General features: G+C 44.5%; 1 pseudogene; it reads right to left on the reverse strand.

The window, feature by feature from the left end:
* Window positions 1–572: 572 nt before the first annotated feature.
* Window positions 573–22,216, reverse strand: part of LOC118588691 — a 64,541-nt pseudogene continuing 42,897 nt past the window's right edge.

A 22,216-nucleotide genomic window follows, 5' to 3' on the forward strand; every position in this document is an offset into this window, starting at 1 on the left:
ACAATGCCAAGTGCAAATTCCTCCATTTCTCAGGTACCCTGGTTTTCTGGGTTTCCTGAACCAAGTTTTGCATAGGCCTTTGTATCCTTGGGAAACAAACTCCAAGACAGGATTCACATGGAGGGCAACAAGGGGAACAAAAGGTGTCTGCTAGACAAAAGATGGCTTAGGGCTAGGTGCTACTCTCTGGAGCCAGGCCAGGTGCAGCTCAGCAGGAATGTCAATACAACATTCACTTTTCAGGGAAAAGCTTCATCTCCTGTCTCCATTCCCATGCTCTCCAGGAAAGTTTGTATTTTTGTGGGTCAAATGGACTCAAGGCTGGCCACTCACACCATAAAGTAGGCTGGACAAGGCTTGTATAGACTTGCTGGCTCCACGGGACATTTACTGAGATGCTCACCCAATGTAAACATCTGGCTGGGGGAGGCCAGGAAGGAACATCTGGCTCCCGAAGAGGTGTCCTGGAAACATTGCCATTTGAAAGGCAACACTGGTGGCCACTGGTTTATAGATGAAGAAACCAAGTGCCAAAGGAAGGTCAGGCAGAGCCAGGTCTCAAGTGAGAGTGCTCACTCCTCAGAGACAGCACCTGACATCTCACAGAGGTCCATGATGAGGTGAGGATGGGTGTCCTTCAGAGCTCTGTAGACTCGGTCTTTGCAGGCCTTGGTCCAGGACCGGCTGAGGCTGAAGAGCTTCCTCATCTTGTCTTGGTTGGTGGCTTCAGCCCGCACTGCCTCATACTCCTCTTCACTCAGCACAGCACCATGCAGCTTGTCCAAGACAGGGTCCACTGATGTCACTCGGGCCACCAGCTGCTCCCGATGCTGGTCCAGGAAGTGTAGTGAGGCAGAAGGTTCTAGGGGTGAAGATGAGACTGGCTCTGAGCAAAGAAAGGCTCCCCCATGGGCTCTCCCATGGGCCGCCCACTTCTTGTTCCTTTCACATACCTCATCTGGCCCCCCTGGATCCCTTCTTCCTCTAGAAGGTCATTTGAAAAATATCTTTACCTTCCTGAGACCAGTTACTAGTCTGACAATTACCTGATCATGGGGAGGGGTTCTTCCTGGGGTGTACAGGTTAGGAGTGGGTGGAGCTATTGTCTCTATGGGAAGCAGCAAGGTGCATGGGAGCAACTCTGCCTTGGGTATGCACCACCCATCCTGTTGAAATTTACAAGGAGAGATTCTCTCCTTTCTCATTGCCCTTCTTTCAAGAATCAGATGATCTACCAGTGGAACACTGTTGGCTCCTCTGGACTCTTATACGTGTTACTGACCTTTGTGAGCTGCAGGGATCCTGGGTGGTGCAGGCCTGAGGTCCCCTGGAATAAAGGAGAGATGATGCATTTGTAATGGTGTCTGTCACTCAGTCTCAGTGCACTCTATGAAACTCTCATCCATGCCTGAGATTTTGAGAATGAACTACAGAAAATCTGATATAATCTAGACGGTGAATATTTCCTCAGATGAGCAAGGAATCTTAGGCCCAGAGCCTATTGTTATATATAGAGAGGGCATGTGAGTGAGCAATAGGTAATTTCTCCCACAGGATCACAATTTTATCTTATAATAAATTCCTTGTGGAGAACTAACCAAGGCCCTTACTGGTTGGCTTAAATTTTGTTGTTGTTGTTTTGAGACAGGGTTTCTCTGTGTAATTTTGGTTCTAGTTCTGGATCTTGCTCTGTAGACCAGGCTGGCCTTGAACTCACAGAGATCTGCCTGGCTTGGCCTCCTGAGTGCTGAGATTAAAGGCATGTGCCACTGCCGCCCAGCCTGGTTTAAATTTTCTGACATCTTACTCTGGTAGAAAACTATTTTCTTCACCTTGTTTTACCTTGTATGCTCACATGTCACAAATGAGTGTTCTTGATTCTATGGAAGAATCAATACATAGCAAGACTGAGCACATAGAAATAGTGAGTTGATTTTAGGAACAAGTGAGGGAGATTAATAAGTTTCAGCTCATGTATAAGCCCTAAGAGTTTGAGAAGACCCTAAATTCACTGTTCTCTAAGAGTTTATAGAAGTCATCCCAAGGACCCAGTTTGTAGTATTGGAAGCCCTAGTTCTGTTTGTATGAAGGAAGGATGATATTGCTCCCACTCCATGCTAGCTGGAACAACTTGGTGTATCCTTACTTGTAGATAAACTGGAGCATCTAATGAAAAAAAAAAATCCCCCAATGACAATGAATTTTAAAACTAAAATGTAAGATTGTAGACACAAGAGAGCCATGATTAAAATCTTCTAGTAGTAGAATACTTTCTCATATGAAAAGGAATAGACCCTAATGAGTCCTGAAGAACAGAATAAAGAAAAACATGTGGAAGTGGTTGGCTTAATATAAATAAAAATAGCAACATTGCTTCTGTCAGCCAAGGATCAACTCTAAGTTGTGTGTGAACAGCAATAAACCTTTCCAACTAGCCTATGAGTTACTCAACCTGATGTTCAGTTTATAGGTGAGGAATGTTAGACTCAAATGAGTTAAGTCATTTTATAAGAGTCCCTGATGAGGAAGTGCTGGCGTGAGATTCAAACCCTGGCCTGATGCTGGGGCATGTTAATTCTCCACCTGTGGATCTCTGGGGTCGACCCGTTGACCACATGTGTAGCCTGTTTGTAGCAGCTCTGGAGATGGAACAACCACTGTTGGACAGCCAACAAGGCTGCGCCTCTCCAGAGGTACTGGTTAGGGTAGCTTGGTTTTGGCATTGTGGGTGCTGGACTAAGACTGTATTGTTGATGCACTAAAGAAATGTCACTATTTGACTTTCTCTTCTCCATGTAATCTTGAAAATATGGATGACTTACAAGAGCCAACAAACAAATAAAACAATAAATAAATGTATAAAACAAATTCTGAACACAAAACATAACCATAGTTTATATTTTTTGTTGTGAGCCCAGCCTTTAACAGCTGAGCTATCCCTCTAGCCCACAAAACAAAACATAACCCCAAAAATGAAAGAAACCTACAACAAATATTTTAAGACATATATCAAAGAATTATATTGATGAAGGCCTTAGAGGATGGAAAGGCATCCCGCCATGATCACTGCTCGCAAGAATCAATATTGTGAAAATGGTCACACAAATAAAAGCAGTCTACAGATTCAGTGCAGTCCCAATCATGGTTCCAGGGTCATTCTTTACAAATAGTGAAAAATGTCTTGAAATATACATGAAACCACAAGAGACATAGGATAGCCAAGGTAATCCTGAATAAAAACACTATTGTGGGAAGCGTCAGCACACATGATTTCAAATTAATATTACAGCCATTTAAAATATAATAACATGGTGTGCACTCAAAATTCCCAGGTCAATGGAATGGAATAGAGAACCTAGAAAAAAGTCTCACAACCACAGCCACCTGGCTTTTGACAAAGAAACCAAAAATATACTCATGAGAAAAGACAGCCTGTTCAACAACAAATCATACAGGAAAACCTAAAGAGCAACACATGAAAAAACTAAACCAGGCACCTATTCCTCTCCTTGAGAAATCAATTCCAAATAACCAAAGACCTCAATGTGAGGCCTAATATCCTGAACCAGGTGAAATGTAGGGAGAACATTTCAACATAGCAGCATAAAGGATTGTGTGAATAAGGAAGTAAAACCAACAATTCCTAAATCGAATCTCATGACCCTAAAAAAAGTTTTGCATAGCAAAGGGAATTTATTTGAGTGAAGATGCAGCCAAAAACTGGAGAAAAGATTTCCCAGCTAAGATCTGACAGAAGATTAGGAACTAGAATATTTATGGAACGCAAAAACCAAATTCCATCTGGGTGGTGGTGGCTCATGCTTTTAATCCCAGCACTCAGGAGGCAGAGCCAGGTGGATCTCTGTGAGTTTGAGGCCACCCTGGGCTACGAAGTGAGTTCAGGGAAAGGTGCAAAGGTACACAGAGAAACCCTGTCTCGAAAAACCACACAAAAAAACAAACTCAAAAAAACAAATTCCAAGGAAATAACCCAACAACAAAGTGGCCATAGGAGAAACCAGAGAATCCTCAAAGAAAAAAAAAAATACACAGGTTAGGAAACACTTAGCTATTAGGGAAGTGCAGGTCAAGTTACTTACAGTTCCATTTCATTTCTTGAGAATGTCCATATTGAAGATACAAATGGTAACAAATGCTGGAGTGGATGTGGGGAAAGAAGAAAACTTACACACTGCCTGTGGGAGTGCAAACTAGTGCAGCCACTGTAGAAGTCAACCTGGAGGCTTCTTAAGAACTCGAACTATCATAAAACCCAGCCTTACCATTCCCATTAATCTATCTAAGGTAATTTATATCCTACTATGAAGATATTTGCACAACTATGCTCACTCAATCATGCCTTGTTTATAGTAGCTAGGAAATGCAAGCAGATAGATATCCATCAACAGATGATTAGATCATGAACTTGTGGCACATGTATGCTATGGAAATTTATTCAGGTGTGAAGAAAGTGACATTATGAAAGGTAAGCATACAAAATAGGAAAAATATCGAGCAAGATAACCCAGGCCCAGAAAGAAAACACTATATTTATCACATCAATTTCTGTCCTTGAGTCTTTAATTTTGTGGTATTAACATAGTGTGCCCTGGTAACCAGAACACTAGGAATGGGGGATGGCCTGAGGGTGGAAAGGAGGACAGAAGTGTCATGAGGGTAGAGGTAACATCAGAGAAGAGAGGGAATGCTGGGAGCAGAAATGGGAGATGGAGGAGATAAAGAAGATGGTGGGATATTGTATTAAAAATGAAGACAGCATTTAAAAGTTATAAGGAAACCTATCTTTGGTCACCCAATATGAAAAACACAGAAGAATTTGAATTCAGGACTATATGTTTGAAATTGGAGGTCTTAGCAGTAGTGAGTTTCAAAACAAAAAACCCAGTTCCAGGAATGATGTATCTCCATAGGAGCTGTTGGGCTGGGAGGCCCTGGGGGTTCCCAAGACAATACAGATGAATGTCATTCTTCTTTCTTCCCCATCAGAACTGGTAGGTAAGACCTTGTGGCTGAAGACATCATTGAAGCTGGAACTGTGTGGGAACCTTTTTTCCCTGTTGCAAAGGTTTCATAGTGTTATGTAGGCTGCTGAAGAAGGAAAGTCATCAACAACAGCTAACCCAGCTCTGTACTCTAGGATCTTTAAAAAACCTCCAGGAAAGATGGTCCCTCAGCTGCAACAGTGGCACAACTGTGATGGGAGCAACTTGTAGCTCCCTAATTAAACTTCAGTCCCACTCCACTAGATATAATCCATCACTATCACTATAAATTTAGTAAAACAAGAAAACCCATATCTGTGGAGGTCTTAGTCCCTTGAGAGAAGCTAGTAGTGATGCTTAGGTAGATGAAGTTTCAATGCCCTTCTAAATATCAGTATTTATACAGCAGACAAAGGCTGCTTTCAGCCTTCATCAGAAAAGCCTCTCTTTGCTGTGAAGGGAGGTTAGTGCAGATACCTATAGCTGTTCAGGATACTGAGAATAAGACATGGTTGAGTATTCATCCCTATAAGGAGATATTTATACCACACTTTTAAGGCTCTAGGAACATTGTGGAAGAGGAAGTGGAAAGAATGTAGAAACAGAAGATATGGAGAAGGGCTGTGAAGTGTTGTCTTCTAAGCATGACATGACCATAGCCATCATGAACTCAGATCACCTGCACCTACTGTGTCTGGACCAACACAAGTAGAGCCTGCCCATCAGTCAGCTAGACATGGGGAATCAGCTCCCAGGGACAGTACCACTTACTACTAAACTATTGACAAATAGTAGATGATGGGGACAAGGGAGGTATACAATTCATCCATATCCCTGCTGGTGAGCTCACTAGGTTTTACTGCAAAACCCATGAGCACACAGATGGTCCCAGTTAAACTCTGAGGGTCACAAAGCAGAACTTTTTAAATGTGGGAAAGTATTTTGTATTAAAGTGGAGGGGCTGGCAGGAGTAGGAGGAAGATAAGAATGTGTGTTTAGGGTGGAGTTATTAGAAAGCATAGTCCATATGCATAAAATTGTCAAAACACAAAATTCATTTAAAATTTTGTATGAATTTGAGATTGAGTATCTCATACTAGCAAAATCTCCTACATTTTAAGGCTGAGATATTATGTGAACTGGTACCAGATGATTTGAGCATCTCAAAATCTGTCATTTCAAGGGTAGTGGGGGAGGAAATCAGGGCAGAAGACTGAGAAAATGGGGCTTAGGGTATGTGGTGATTTGGATGTGATATGTTCCATGATAATGCTCATGTGTTGGAGGATTAGTCCTGCTTTGGTATTCAAAGGTGACTGACCCTGAGGGCTGTGAATATGAACGAAACAATACTCTAATGCAGTCATTAATGGAAGTACTGAGAATGGAAACTATATGAGTGTCCATTGGAAGAAGCAGGGCACTAGACGGATATCCTGGAAGAGAACCTCTTATAAGGACTTCATCCCTTTCCTTCCTCCTCCTCTCCCCTCCCCTCCCCTCCCATCTCCTCTCCTCCCCTCCCCTCTCCTCTCCTCTCCTCCCCTCCCCTCCCATCTCCTCCCCTCCCCTCCCCTCCCCTCTCCTCTCCTCCCCTCCCCTCCCCCTCTCCTCCCCTTCCCCTCCCCTCCCCTCTTCCTCTCCTCCTTTCTCCTCCCCTCCCCTCCCATCCCCTCCCCTTACCCTCCCCTCCCTCCCCTCCCCTCTCCCTCCCCTCCCCTCTTCCTCTTCTCCCCTCTCCCCCTCCCTCCCCTCCCCTCTTCCTTCTCCCCTCCCTCCCCCTCTCTGCCCTCCCCTTCCTCTCCTTCCCTCCCCTCCCATCTCCTCACCTCCTCCCTCTCCATCCTCCTCGCCCTCCGCCTCCCCGTCTCCTCTCCCTCCCCTCCCCTCCCTCCATCCTCCCTCCTCCTCCCCATCCCCTCTCCTCCCCTCCCCTCTCCTCCCCTTCCCCTCTCCTTCCCTCCCTCCTCCCTCCTCTCCTCTCCTTCTCCTCCCCTCCCCTCTCCTCCCCTCCTCCCTCTCCTCTCCTCCCCTCCCCTCCCCTCCCCTCTCCTCTCCTCCCCTCCCTCCCCTCTCCTCTCCTCTCCTCTCCTCTCCTCTCCTCTCCTCCCCTCCCTCCCCTCCCCTCCCCTCCCCTCCCCTCCCCTCTCCTCTCCTCTCTTCTCCCTTGTCTCCCCTTCTCTTCCCCTTCTTCTCCTCCCTTGCTCTCACTCTCACTCCCTCTCCCCTCCATACTTCAGAGCTACCAGGCACACAGCTTCCTGTCTCACAACCTCGACTCAATGATATCCTGTCTCTCCTAAATCTCAAATAGATGGAGGCAGCTGACCATGGACTGAAACTTGGTTCTAAGACCATGAATCAATACAAACCATTGCATTTTTAAGTTGTTTTCTCACATATTTTCTCACAACTGGGAACAGCTGACTAACACAGTGTCATAGTTTAAATTGTGGTCAGACCACCTGTTTTGGATCTAGCAAAAGACACGTAACTAACTAATCTCACTATTTCATGACACCAGGAATTAATGACAATATACCTTTCCCCACTCATTGCCTGTCTTCAACTTTTGGGATATCTGGACCTAAACTAATTTTACCTGGTTTCAACAAGGCCTCCCATATGAGATTCATATGTTTCTTGTCTCTGATTTGCAGCTTAATCCCTGAAGCCATATGGCCAATGTAGATCTCAGAGAAGAGCTGGGATTCTCCAGGGCTCCGGTAGCACAGCTCTAGTTCCTGAAGAGAGAAAGAATTACTGTGTGAGAATCAACTACTCATCCTGTGAAGGAGGGCTGTCCCCACTCCCATACTTCTTGATCTTGCACATCACATCAGACACTGGCTGTCTTTTGCAATGTGGTAACCCACAGCCTTTGAACACACATTCAGAAGGTTAAGGACCCAGCTGGGGCCCCATCTTGCTGTTCCTTGACTCATCACTGAAAAAAATCTCACAGGAAGCAAATTGAGGAAGGGTTTATGTTGTTTAGTTTCATGGGGGGAAATTCATGTAAGCTTGAGCTCCATTCTTGGTGGCAGGAGATTATGGCAGGGCTCATAATATCCCAGGGGATGAACAAATAATACCATGAGGTTGGGAGCAGGCCATGGCTACAACCCTCAGTGCCTAATACTAATGATCTGTTTATAATGGCCAGGCCACACAAACTTGTGTACTTAAACTCTGAAACCACTGTCTGGGGAGCAAGTATTTAAACATTTACACCTGTAGAAGACCTTTCATTTTCAAACCTGAACACCTATGGATGAGTGAGAGGTCATCCTGAAAGTCCTGTTCACACAGCCTAAGCCAGGGCTTGCTCTCTAAGCCATGTTATGCTGGGCCCTTCTTTGTGCCATATCGAATCTAATTTCTCAATTCTCCAGGCCTTCTGTATTCCTGTTTGGTCCTTTAAATTGCTTTCTACCTAACTTGGATATATTCTTGCTTATCCCATATCCCAATTATTTTCTCCTGAATCTCACTTTGCTGTTCAAGCCTAGTGACCTGCCTCACAGGTTTCCCAAGCCTGCCATCCAAACTTGAATAATAACAAACACCTGGATGCTCACCATTGGGATGATTTCCAGCTTCTCAGAACCAGACACAATGTAGCGGGATCCAATATAAAGAGAGTCTACTGGGGGTGGCTTGTTTATTCGAACATATTGGAATTTCATTTCTTCATCATCAATGGCCTAGGGAACATTGCAGACAGTGATTTTTCTATATTTCTGGCCCACAAATCTTTTCTGAATAAGGTGAGATGATCATTTAATACATTTTTTGTGGGGTGGGGTGGTGACACGCCCTAGTCGTTTTTGTACTTTGTATTCTGCAACACAGATTATTGACTTATTGGCTACTGTCACATTCATTGTGGGAGTAAGGATGTTGCCATAGAAGAAGGGAGCTGGCTACAGATTGTGCATGAAGAATTCTCATCCTTCTGATGGGTGGAAAGAGGCTCTAGAAGGCTGTGCAGGGATTAGTAAATGGATATCAAAGCCATTTGGGGGAACTCTGATGTGAGGAGGGCCAAGAAGAGCAAAGAATCACACACATACATGCACACACACATGCACACATGCACATGGGTTCTCTTTATAGAACTGTATCCCTACTACCAATAAGAATCTCTCCAAGGAACTCAGGAGCTGCATCTCAAGTTTTCTCTCAGCCCACCCTGGACTCCCTTTTGTGGTCCTCAGTGTTACCTTCCGAATGGTGCAGTCATTAGGGACCAGGTAAAGGTGAAATGTCACTTCCTTTTGACTGAGGTGATAGTAGATCAGTGTGATGGAAGTGATGGGGATGAAGTGTCCAAAAGCAGGAATAATTCTCATTAGAACTCCCACTGAGGAGAAGCTTGGGTTTTCCAGTACTACATAATGCTCTTCTATCCTGGTTGGGGTTTCTAGGACCATCCCATGTTCTTGAAAGTGGGCCACATGGAACCAGGAGATGTCCACCTGACCCTCTGTGAAAGAACAGATTCAAGAGATGTAGAATTAATGCTCCTATTGATCTTATGCTAGGCTGGAAATCTAGCACCCTATGATTTAGAAGATTGTTGTGATTTGAATGAGAATGGGCCCCTGTATTTGTTGGAACTATTTGGGATAGAGTAGAAGGTGTGGCCTTGTTGGAGGAGGTTTGTCACTGGTGGGCTTTGAGGTTTCAAAATCTCTTGTCCTCATCGATTTTCATTCTCTCTGTGGATAGGTTCTCAACTAATTGCTCCAGGGCCAATTTGCTTGCTTTCTGCCATGCTCCCAGCCTTGATGGTCACAGACTCAGTCTCTGAAACTGTAAGTCCCAATGAAATCTTTCTTCTATATAACTTGCTTTGGTTATGATTTCTATTTAGTTCGTATTTCTTTTTGATGTTCATGAGAAAAAACTGTGACCAAAAATTATGTTTTACTAATTAACTTCCTGTGACAGCACAGCAGAACTATCTACTGTTTCCTCATTATCAATCACCATGCCAGAGGGTGAGTGTGAGCTGTTGCCAGTGGTGACTCATGCAGACTGATTCTCACTGGAGGCAGTTTACCCTTGGCCCTGTCTAGCTGATGAGGGAGAATTTACAGTAGAGTGGACATTCTTCATGGTCTCTTCTATAGATGCTATAAAGAATACTGCTTCAGAGGCTACTGTCAGAAACTTCACAATCAGAAGGTTCTCTGAGGTGCTTCCATTACAGATTCAGTGTCTTGGGTTTGGCAGTGTACCCTAAATTCTTAGTTGCCGAATAGAATTTTGACATCATGAAAGAGACCCAGGGTACCTTTGTTCACTAAAAAAAAGCTGGATGGATCTCTGGAATAGTAAGTATCGAATGTGAACTTGATGAAATCTAGAATCAACTTGGATACAGGCCTCAGGGTATGATGGGAGGAGACTATCTTGATTGGATCAATTGAGCAGGGAAGACCTATCCACTGTGTGTGTAGCACCATTGTATAGACTCGGACCCAGGACTGTGTAAAGTGGAGACGGTCACATGAACATAACCATTCTGCTCACTCTTTTGACATAAGTTACCAGGTGACACAAGCTCTGTGTTCTCAGAATTCTATGTCATGACTAACTGTTCCTTTAACTGTGAGGCAAAGTAAATCCTTCTTTTCTAAGTTTCTGTGGTCAAGTATTTTGTTTGAACTCCACTTAAAGTAACGTGGACAGAAAATTGATATCAGCACTCAGGTTTTTGTTGTAATAATCCAAATCATGTGGTTCTTTAGCTTTGGAACTGTTTTGTGGCTGGAATGTGGAAGAGTTTTGCACTTAGGACTAGGAAAGCACTTCCATGCTGAGAGCAGAGCTTAGGGGGACATTCAAGTGGAAGCAGGAAGACAAGAATGCTTAGAGAAACAGTGGAGGCCAGTCCATGAGGTTGCAGAGAGCAGCCAGGTTTCTATTGGGAACTGTAAAAGGATCCATTCATCCAACAGTTTTGTCAAGAGTCTAGATTTCTTGTGTTAATACCCCAAATATGAGTGAATATTAATTTAAACACAAGGGACTAATTTGGCAGGAGGAGTTTCATGACAGAAAACATCCAGAATGACTCTACATATCTGCTGTAGCTGTGAGAGAGCAGTGTCACTGAGGGGAAGGCTGCAGTGCAGGTGACACCAGGAAAGGAGTCCTGAGGGACAATCTTACTCTTCACACACTCATCTTGTGAAGATCCACATTCATTTAAAGGCAGAAAGCCTGAAGCGATGGTGTTCCCTGTTCCCCAACTGCAAATGCAAGGAAGTGTTTCCCAAGGTCAACACATCATACAGCTGTGGTCCAGGAGAGCAGGGGCAGGCCACTCCTCAAGCTGTCAACAGAACTTGGCAGTGACGTTCCTATAGTTTTCAGGGCTCAAAGATGCTAGAGTAATAAGGGGTCACTGAGTCATGTTGCACAGTTTCAGATACAGCCAAGGCCAGGGAATATGCCTGAGTCAAGATCCTGCAAGAATCCTGAGAGGTCATTCTATGAACCTTTTTTATTCATGGATCTTATATCACCTGGGACAGTCTCCATTTCTACTTTATATTTTATGACTTCTTCAGCTGCCATATCTACACTCTTAAGTTCACTTTTGGAGCTACTCATAATCTTTATCACCATGAACAACACTATCTCCATCTGCTGTGAGCTAGATTCCACTCAGGGACTCCTTCAGATAAAACACAAATAAGGTCAGTAGGCTGGGAGACATGTGCATCAAAGAAGATACATCAGACAAGAAGGGACAACAAAACACCTAGGTGTCCACCTTCATAACCTGCTGTGCCCTGTTAAGTAAGCCATGAGACCTTTCCTCATCACCACCATTCTACTGTCTGCTATGTGACATGTCAACACCTCCCATTACCTCCAATCTATTCCTTATGGTTCCCTTGGTTACCTTGGAGAGCCACAAAATGTGGGAGGTACACAGCAGTCACAGCTCCCTGCTCAGCCTTGATGTCAAACAGAGGCCCAGCCACCATGTGACTATGCTGCAAGGGAGTCTTGTCCAGGTATTGGCTCCAGGAACAGAATCCAATCTTGATGGTCACTGCCCTTGTCACCACAAAGTGGAGCCCTGTGTTGGGACAGTGGTAGGAACCAGGCACAGGGAACTGAACTCTAGAAGAGGGAGAGGCAGACACCAGTGAACATCAGCTCTGCTCCTCTGCTGGGTGCAGACCCAGTGCAGGGCTGGGGACACCGCAGGGTTCATCCAAATGGCTGAGTTCTGGTTCCTCTTCTAGCTGTCTGTGGATCCCTGATTAAGTCACTTAACCCCAAAATCTGTTTCCTCATCTATACGTAGGGGTAACAATGACAACACCATCTTATGGACCTATGAGTACTGAGTGATCTAATGCAGACCTACAGGTAACATATACCTAGAGCAGTTAGATATTCCTGTGTTGATGAAATAGGAGTGTGTGTGTGTGTGTGTGTGTGTGTGTGTGTGTGTGTGTGTAGTTCTGTGGATCAAGGTAGGACCTTCCACACTAGTCAGCGGCTCTACCACTGAGGTATATCTTCAGTTTTTAGACTCTATGTTTCTGAAGTATATATTTAAGTGTATCCAAGAGACAAGAGAAATGAAATACAATGAGGAGACTGATGCTATTTACATCATGAATAAAATAATCTGCAGAAAAATCACAATGTAGATAATAAGTAGAGCACAGACTGTTTAGATGGAATGTAGGACTCATGTCAGTTCTGTAGTGGTATGCTGATCATAGAAGACAAGGTCCTGTCTTAACTGTGGGGGAGGCATAGTGAAATGTTTGTGTGTGAAGTCACCTGATGTCTTAGACTCACAATTTCGTGACAGTGATGACAAAGGGGGAATGTGAGTATTTGAACAAACTTGGAAAAATGGTTGTTGGAGGTGAATTATTGGACAAGGAAGGTCTTGTGTTCTCTTGTTTTATAAATGTTTGAAAATTTTTTTATGATAAAGATCTCTATTTTCATAATAGCCCACACTTCTTATTCCAGGCCTGGCCTTGTGGCCTGCCTTGGAGAGGTGAGTAGGTGGCACAACAGAGATTAGTTGGGTGCTATCTGTGGGGATATCTTGTGGAAAGTATGTAGGGGAAAGCCAGCCTTTGCCAGGCAGAGCTCACTCACCGGTACAAGTTCCTCTCTCTGTCAACCACCTCAGTAGCCACAGGTCCTGTAGGGCCCCAGAAGTCATCTTCAGTCCCCAGTGGTTCCAGGGGCTTGTCTTTTGGAGACTCAGAAGGAGATGGATGGAAGGTCTGTAGTGGTGCAAGTTGTGAGCACCCCTCTTCTAGAGGAAGCCAGGCACTGGTCACTTTATGTCTCCTCAGCCCTCCCTAGTGCTGGCCCAAGCCTAAATTCTGTTTCCAGGTTGTGTATGATATATATATATATCATGAAAACATATATATAAACATATATGTGTATATACTATATATGTGCATATTATATACTATATATAGTACATATATTGCATTTGGTATTGTTTTCTTACAACTGCTTGCCTTCTGAGTGACCCTACCACCCTAATATCTGCTCCCAACCCAGCTTTTTGTTTCATTTCCTATTGGCCCATAAGTGTTGATTTTCCTAACATGTCTCTTATGGGTAGTTTGTGAAAAGCACCTAACTGAATAAATGAATGATCAGGGATGGGGAGGTGATTCCCAGGTCATAGCAGCTCAGAGTGAGACAGGGAGCCCTGGTACAGAGCCTGATGCCAGTCAGAGATTGATAGAGGGGCTACACTGACCCCCAAGGCTGGGAGAGAAGGAAGCAGTGTTCCCTCTGTGTTCTAGTTGAGGAAGATCTTTATAGGGTGGGGCTCTTTGTGGAGAACTGTACTGGTCCATGTCATAGACAGAGGGATAGAAATGATTTCCAGCACACCTGAGATCATGTCTTCTGTATGTGACAGGGAAGTTGCACCCATGAAATCACAACAATATCACTGCCTCTACAAGATCTGCACAAATGACAACACTGGTTGTCATGATACTGTGGATGGGGGAAATCTCACAAGGCCCCAGTCATAGATAACAGCTGCTAGAGAGGAATAAAATCAGTCCTCTTCAGAAAGAACTCCATATGTAATAGGTTATTCAATCCCAAATGGTCAGCCTTAAAGATGTATAAATGACCAACACCAAATGGGGTCATCATATTGTATTAATATATACATATGCACACATATGTGTATTCACACACATATTTAACAATTATATTTAAGAAGAATTCATGAATTAGAGAGAGAGGTTGTAGGTGGGTCACAGGAAGACAGAGTGGACAGAAGAAAATTTAAAATGATCTAAATACAGAACTCATATTCATGTTTAAAATTCTAAAAAAGAATAAATTTTGAAAAGAAATGAACTCCCCTTATAGATGCCCATTCATCTAGCAATCATGATGCTCTTTGTCTGGACTCATCACATACCTGCCTGTAGTCTCTGCCACTTAAATGAGTTTGGGTTATCATCCATTTCTTCTCCACTCATGTTCTTAGTAGGATCTATCACATGTGGCTTCCTAAACACAGACAAGTTCTTTCCCTCAAATGTCAGGAAAAACCAGGGAAATTAGGGTTGTATATATGATATGCCCAAATAAAATCTAAGTCATTTGAATTTGAACTCAGTCCTGTGCTTCTTTTCTGGGTTGTATCTTTAAGAATGCCCCCATTCTCCTGGGTACCCATACCCTAGAACTGGGATCATATCAACCCTTCCTTTGCTCGAGTTTGAATGTGTATCTCAATGTTCATACACTGTTAAGTTAATCCCCAATGTCACTATGCTTATAGGGTGAAGGATAAGACACTAAAAGATCATGAGTGCTTTGCTTAAACAAAGGAGTTAAAATCAACATAACAGGAATAGATTCCTGTGGCCTGACAGAACTTGCCAATAAAGCCACCTTGGGCTCTCACTCAGTCTTCCCTGTTGTACAACCAGATGGAGAGTCCATGCCCTTACCTTTAGATGTAGGGTCCATGCCCTTGCCCGTCCCTGTATCCAGAACTGTAAGGAATAATCTCAATTCTATATGTTAAGTGCCCAGTGTCAGACCCTGAATTATATCTGCACAATACAAACTAATAATCACTCACCTGAATGCCAATCACCTAGACAGTGCCATCAAAATCTCTCTCCTTTCTGTTCTCTATTCTCACCATGCACAGACTCCATCCTTGTCCTAGGATGGAGTGAGCAGTGTCCTGAACCTCTGCAGCATCCTCTGACAGGCATCCTTGCTTCTGATCTGGTTCCTTCTAGCTCATTTTCTACATAGTAGCTGACCATAAAAAAATGGGTGGAGATGCCCCTTCATGGCTAAGGCACTGAAATGCCTTTCATTTCCTCTAGGAAGAAACAGAAGCTTCTAAGCATGTTTCCTAGTCTATATTGTGGCCCCTGTTCTTCTCTAGGCCCTCCTATGTCACCCTTTCCTACTCACTGACATCTAGACCAGTGGCTCTCAAATCACTGTGTTAAAATGTCACCTGGACAGCCAGCTAAATCAGAAAGCTCACTAAAGAAAGCTGCCTCACTGGAGATTCTGAGTCAGCAGGGATAGAGTGGTATCTGAGAACCTGCATTTCTGTGGAGCTTCCAGATGACGGTGAGGTAGAACAGATGGTCTCACACATGGTTTCCTGTCCCTCGATGAGCTACTCTCTCTGCTCCCTTCGAATCTCTGTATGCTTGGAATTTTCTTTTTCTAGCCTCATCCTTCATTTCCAGTCTTTGAGAAATCACCTCAGCTCACCTCAGTTTTGGATGAGTCCAGAGAGACCAACACTGTGATAATATGCTTCCCAGGGGCTTCAGCACAGTCTCTGGAGTGGAAGATGACTTTCCTGTCCTGTGGCTTCCCCATTACATGGTGTGTATGTGTGTACATGTGTCTGAGTATTGTAGTTGGGACAGTGATACACATCGAGTTTTTCCCCCCAAGTCTTTCTGTCTTTCTCTCCTAGTTTTGGTAGACTGTTTTCATTGTCTAGTGGTCAGGGTTCATTGTTGGCTACTTTTATCTACTATTATCACACTTGCTGTGCCAGAGGACTCACCACTAACTCAGCTTTTCATATAATTTTTTCCAATGAAGAATTTAAGGAGGCATGCCATATGATTTTATTTTTTAAACTTATACAACCATAACACACACACACACACACACACACACACACACACACACACACACGCACATTTTCTCACTCTGGTCACTGTGGTCTCCTGGTTCCTTAGTGGTTCTGCTTGTTTTTCCACCAATTCAGGACACTTTTCCTACCTCTCAGCTCATCAGAAGCCACATAAGGCCTGGGTTGACCAATAGGAGTTCTGTGTCCACTCCTTACCATGTGCTGGAAATGAGCAGCTGTGGATTCTTTACCTCCAGGGTCCTGAGCTCCATCATCACCTGGTCACTGAGAGGGGCCTGGTCCAGTCTGTAAGCACAAGAAGGGGATATTTCTTCTGGGATTCACCACAGGATCATGAGGCCTCAGGGTCCAGGATCCTCGACTCTTGTATGTAGATGGAGCCAGTGAGGAGCCTTATTAAGGTTTATTTGGGATTCAAAATGAGGACAAAAGATGGAGAGTAGTGGGATGAGTGGAGGGAGATGTGTCCATGACACAGTGTCAGTGGGTCTTTATAAGTGTGCAGGGAGATCTGAATCCAGGGTGAGGACCTTTGGAAGTTTCCAGAGCTGATATGAGGGTCTTGCCCTTTATACCCTTCCTCCACAGTTCAGTCATTGGACATAGACTGTCAGGGGAAAGGTAACATGGCCATACATGAGGGGATTCTTGTTGGCAAAGGGCCACACAGTAGCCATCAGGATTTTCAGTGACTGGAGGTCATGGCCATATCCACAAAGGGAATCTTGGCAGCTGTTCAAAGTAAACACATAGTGCTGGGATCATGGGCATTCTCCTTGAGGGAAAGAGCCTTGTTCCATGCTCACCTCCCTCCCCTTTCCTTTAGTGCTAAGGGAGGAAGCCTTGTCCTTACACAGCGGCCACTACCTGAGGTCTGCTGGTCCCATTCTTATGACCATTAAGTTTCAGGATTTCTGGGTGTTAGGGTAGTGACCTCTCTGGGTTTCCACATCCTCAGCCCATAATCACAGCTATATCACTCCCATCTGCCTATTGTGAGGCACAGATAAGGATGGAGGGGATGGTTCCTGCACCCATGAGAGGCTGAGCCATGTCAGATGCAGCAGAGGCCAACTCTGAACAGGCTCTTCAGCCTGTGAGAAACAGTCATGGCTAAAAGCAGGCTGGGGAACAAAGGTGCTGAGCAGATGGGCCAGTTTCAGCTCCCAGAGAGGTAGAAAGAAGACCCTTTACTGCCCAACTGCTCCTGTGCATTCAATCCAGAGAGCTGGAGAGATGGTTCAGTGGTTAAGAGTATATACTGCTCTTACAGAGGACCAGAGTTCAATTCCCAGAACCCATATCAGGCAGCTCATATCCACCTGTAACTCCAGTTCTGGGGGATGACTCCTCTGGTCTCTGGGGGCACCTGAACTCACATGTACCAGTTGCTCTTAACTCTCTCAAAGAGGTAGTCTACAAACGGAAATATCAAATATTTACATTAAAATTCATAACAGTAGCAAAATTATAAAGCATTGAAGAAATAATGTTATGGTTTGGGGTCACCAAAACAAGAATAGCTGTGTTAAAGTGTCACACCATTAGTAAGGTCGTAACCACTGACATACATTCACATGATTAACATAACAATAACAACAACAATAGTAATAACAACAAGAATAGAGTTGAAGCAGAAGGACTGACAGAGGGAAGCCCAGGGCACAGGCCTGCTGAATTTCTCCTGTTGGCTGGCAAGCCAAAAGAATCTCACAGCAGGGATCAGGAGCCTCTGTGGTTCTCTGAGCCTGTGAAGGGCATGGGCCAGCAACCTCTGGGAAGTTCACTAGACTGGCTGTAGGCCTGTGCTGGGGAGGTGGAGGCACAGGAGAGGGAGAAGCTCAGAGACAGCATGAAGGGGCTGAGTGGAGGACCACGGTTTCCAGGCTGTAGTGTGAGGCTTACCCAGCTTGTGCAGGGGGAATGGCAGATTTCCAGTACAGAGGACTATCTGTAGTGAAACTGGTGACTCTCCAGGGCTCCATCCTCCTTCTGTTCCAGAGCTTTCCCCAACTCTGCCTCTGTCTGGCTGCAGCTTGGCCCAACCAAGTCCTATTTCCCCTTCAGGACTCAGACCCCACACACACCCTGAGCCATTCAATAAAGTCTCACCTCTCACAGCACTACATCCTCACAATACTGTCGCCTCCACAGCATTCAGCAGAGATGGTCAATGCAGAGTCATGTGCTGGTAGGTGATCTGTGTCTGTCTCTTTCCACATGGCTTCAGGGGGACGGAGCCATGTGTGTGTTTGTCATTGTTTCCCTAGGATCTGGGCCAATGCTTACACACAGAGGGCCTGATATAAATACATGCATGCATGGATTCATGAATGAATGCATGGTTGAAGTATTGTCCTGGAGTAAGGCAAACCTGGGGGTCTTTCAGGATATACAGCCTTGCTAATACACATGATTCCACTGTGCCCAAATACCTACCTGGTATTATCTTTGTTTTTACATATGTACATTTTGTGTCATTACAATGCATGAGGTGGGTGTGACACTCTATTTGACAGAAGGGGAAACTGAGTTTTAGAGAAGATAGTCACTTGCCCAAGTCACAGGGTATTAGTGACACAGCTGGTCAGGAGCCAGGCTGACTGTGCATTATCTGTCCCTTTTCTTTTCTATGTCTTGTCATCTAGTAATACACCTGTGTCCATTTGCTTGCCTCCTGCCCAGAGGGAAAGTCAGGTTATTACTTACCGCAGGATTCTGAGGTTGCAGGCAGGACTCCTTATCCCCTCACACAGCACCCTCACACCACGGTCGCCCAGTTCATTCAGCTGCAGGTCTAGCTCAGCCAGGCTGGAGCTGGCCCTGAGCACTGAGGCCAGGTCTGCACAGTGGCTAGATGTGAGGCCACAGTTGATGAGCCTGCATGGGAGATGCTCACAATCAGCTTCTCCAGGACTCACTGCTCTTGGGAACTGAGCTCAGGTCTACATTTGTGAGTCCTGGCTGCTGTGCTAACAGTGTTTAGCTCTCTGGAGTTTCTTTTCTAGTCTGGGTGGATAATCCATGTTTCCCACAGCTGAGCTGCAGGAGCAGTGGAATACAGGTTGGGGTCCACTGCTCTGTGGTGGCTGACCATTGCAGAGCTCCACAAGGCCCAAGACAGTTCACTGGTATATTTCAAGAATCATCTGAAGTGAAATTCTCCTGCCATAGAAAGGGCATGATCTAACCTGTCATGTAAAATCTTAATAAAGATGGAGTTCATAGAAACAGAGTAGATGACAGGAATGGGAGAAGGGATGAGAATGGGCCAGTGTTTGGTATGTAAAATGAATAAAAATAATAATAAAAAGGATCAGAGTAGAAGGCTGGTTACAAGGGCAGAGAGCAGGAGGAAACAAAGAGATGCCATTCCCTGGGCCTGGAGCTTTCTCTCCTTGGGTTCCCTTTGTCTCTATGTTCTTCAGCTCTCCTAGTCCCTTTTTCAGGAAGTTTGCTCCACTGAAGACCTCATGGATCTGTTGGTAGTGGGGTTCCTTGATGAATGCCAGTCTCTCATGATTCCCAACAACAGAAACCCATTTGTTTATTATAGGCGATCTGGCATCTGTCACAGGTGTGGTCAAGACAGTTTGACAAACATTTGATGAATACCAATCCTCAACCTAGAGTCAGGTTTTACATTTGTCTTCATTCTATCCATTCCTACACCAGGGAAGAATCAAGGCCGGACTCACCACAATGTCTTTAGATGACATCCAGGGCATCTCAGGGTCCTACAAAGTCTACACAGTGCAAAGCAGCTCATTGGATTTCCACTTAGGTCCAGCTCCTTCAGGCTTCCTGTAAACTCTAGAGTGGAGGAGAGAATCTTCCAACTGGTGTCTGTGATAGGGATCCACCTAGACCTGAAGGAGAGAGATGGGGGTGGTTGGGGGAGAGAATGAGGGATATAACTTGTATGTGCATGATCTGAGGTACACAGTCCCACACAGCAGATTTGGTTTCTATCTGCCTGAATACCAGCCTCAATATGCCATCCTCAGGATTTACCAGCTTCTACATGCTCCTTTGCTCCATCATCTGGATCTTCTCCCCTGGGTGATTCCTCATCTACATCCTTATCATAGCAGGTCATGTTCTCATTTTGTATGTCTGTTTTTAACTATTCTAGGTGTCCCACAGGGTATGAACTGGTAACTAGCATCTTTTACTTTTAATCTACAGTATTAAGCCCAAGGCCTGGCACAAAGGAGGAGCTTGGTAACTCAGATAGTCTTCTTCCTTTTGATGTGAATGTACCTGCTTTCCTTTGGAACAGAATTCTAGAGTCTCATGAAGGAAAACTGGAATGGGGAGGTGGGAAGAGAGGTCAGCAGAGATGGCTGAGCATGACTGTGGTGGGATGTTGAGCATGAGTATAAACACTACAGATGTGCTGTTTTACATGGTTCCTACATCTCTACAAGAATAGAAGACTGCAGAGAAGGGAGAGAGAAGAAGAAAAATGGAGAGAGAGAGAGAGAGAGAGAGAGAGAGAGAGAGAGAGAGAGAGAGAAATCAGGTCAGAGTGGTAGCGTATTTGTTTAATGTGAAAAACCAAGCATATGAAGTCTGGAAAACAGTGCATTCTAAGCCAGCCTAAGCTACAAACTGAAGAGGCTAGGAGCAGCTCCAAGCCTGTCCTGTGCAACATTCTATCCCAAACACTACAAACAGAACAAAATAGCAAACTAAAAAAACAAAACAACAACAACAACAAAAAAACCCACAACCCCAGAAACAGTGATGAAAAGTGGCTAACTTTCACTGTAACAAAAAGTATAGGATATTTCATTCCAATTCTACAAAACCAAAGAAATATCAAGGAAACCAAATACTAAACTTTGAAGGATGGTGCTTTTTTAAAAGCTTTATTTATTTTTTACTTTATATGCACACTTGTATTCCTCTCTGTCTATGTGCACTCTGTATATGCAGAAGCCTGCAGAGGATAGAATCAGGGACTTAGATCCTCTGCGACTATTGTTAAAGGTGGTTGTGAGCCATCTGTTGTGCGCGCTGGGAATGGATCCACATTTTCTACAAGATCGCCAAGTGGTCTTAAATATGGAACCACTCTGCCAGCTCTCAAAGGATGATAGTTTTGGTGCATGGTTAGTATTTGCACTGACTGAAAGTGGAACTTTAGAATGTATTATTCAAAAATTAAGAGGTGCCATTAGGAACCTCACACAGAAATTGCTCACCTTGCCATCTTTGATACCTTAATTCCCTGGGCTGGTCCTATCCCTTCCCTTGGCTTTGGACACTCTCCACCTCTGAAGTGTTTCCCTTGAGTGCAATTGTAGTGGGTAGCCATTCCAGCTTTGACCTAGAAGTTCCAACCCCCAATGAGGCTTCTGTAACAATCATGCCTACAAGGTGGGACTGAGAGAGGACACTGCAGACCCAGGATCCAGTTGTGGGGGCTCTCTTGGTTCCTGGACTCTGAATGCTGGAGGTAGACTGAGCAGAGTGCTCCAGAGAACACCGCCGGACTGCGTCACACCTTTCCCAGACCCTTCAACCTACCTATCTCTCTACTTGTAAGTTACCCCACAAAATAACCCCCCCTTTTAACTACATGGAGTGGCCTTAATAATTTCACCAATATGCAATGGCCTCCTGCTTGTCTCTCTGCCTTGTCTGTGTGTCTTTTCCTCTCAACTTTCCTTCTCTCTAGCAGCTGAAGCCTCTCTTTTTCTCACGGGGTTGTCCCAGGATCCTAAGGCCACTGTGCCTGGCCTGTCTCTGTACCTAATTAGAATTCTTCTCAAGGTCCACATCAGACCACTTCTACTTGCAACATCAGTATCAAGATCATCCAAGGCTCACTTGTTTATAACTATAGACACTTAGTAACAAACTTACAAAGCTAAGAACAGAAATATAGTCCAATTGGCCAAGATATGCTCCCTAGGGAATATTGTAATGTCATTCAGAATGTTAACTAGACCTTTAGTAAGCAGAGAAGACTGTCTAAATTCATTAAGAAAATAACCATGAGTGTAAGATACTGTGT

Source organism: Onychomys torridus, chromosome 8, assembly GCF_903995425.1.
Source record: "Onychomys torridus chromosome 8, mOncTor1.1, whole genome shotgun sequence".
NCBI classification, from domain to species: domain Eukaryota; kingdom Metazoa; phylum Chordata; class Mammalia; order Rodentia; family Cricetidae; genus Onychomys; species Onychomys torridus.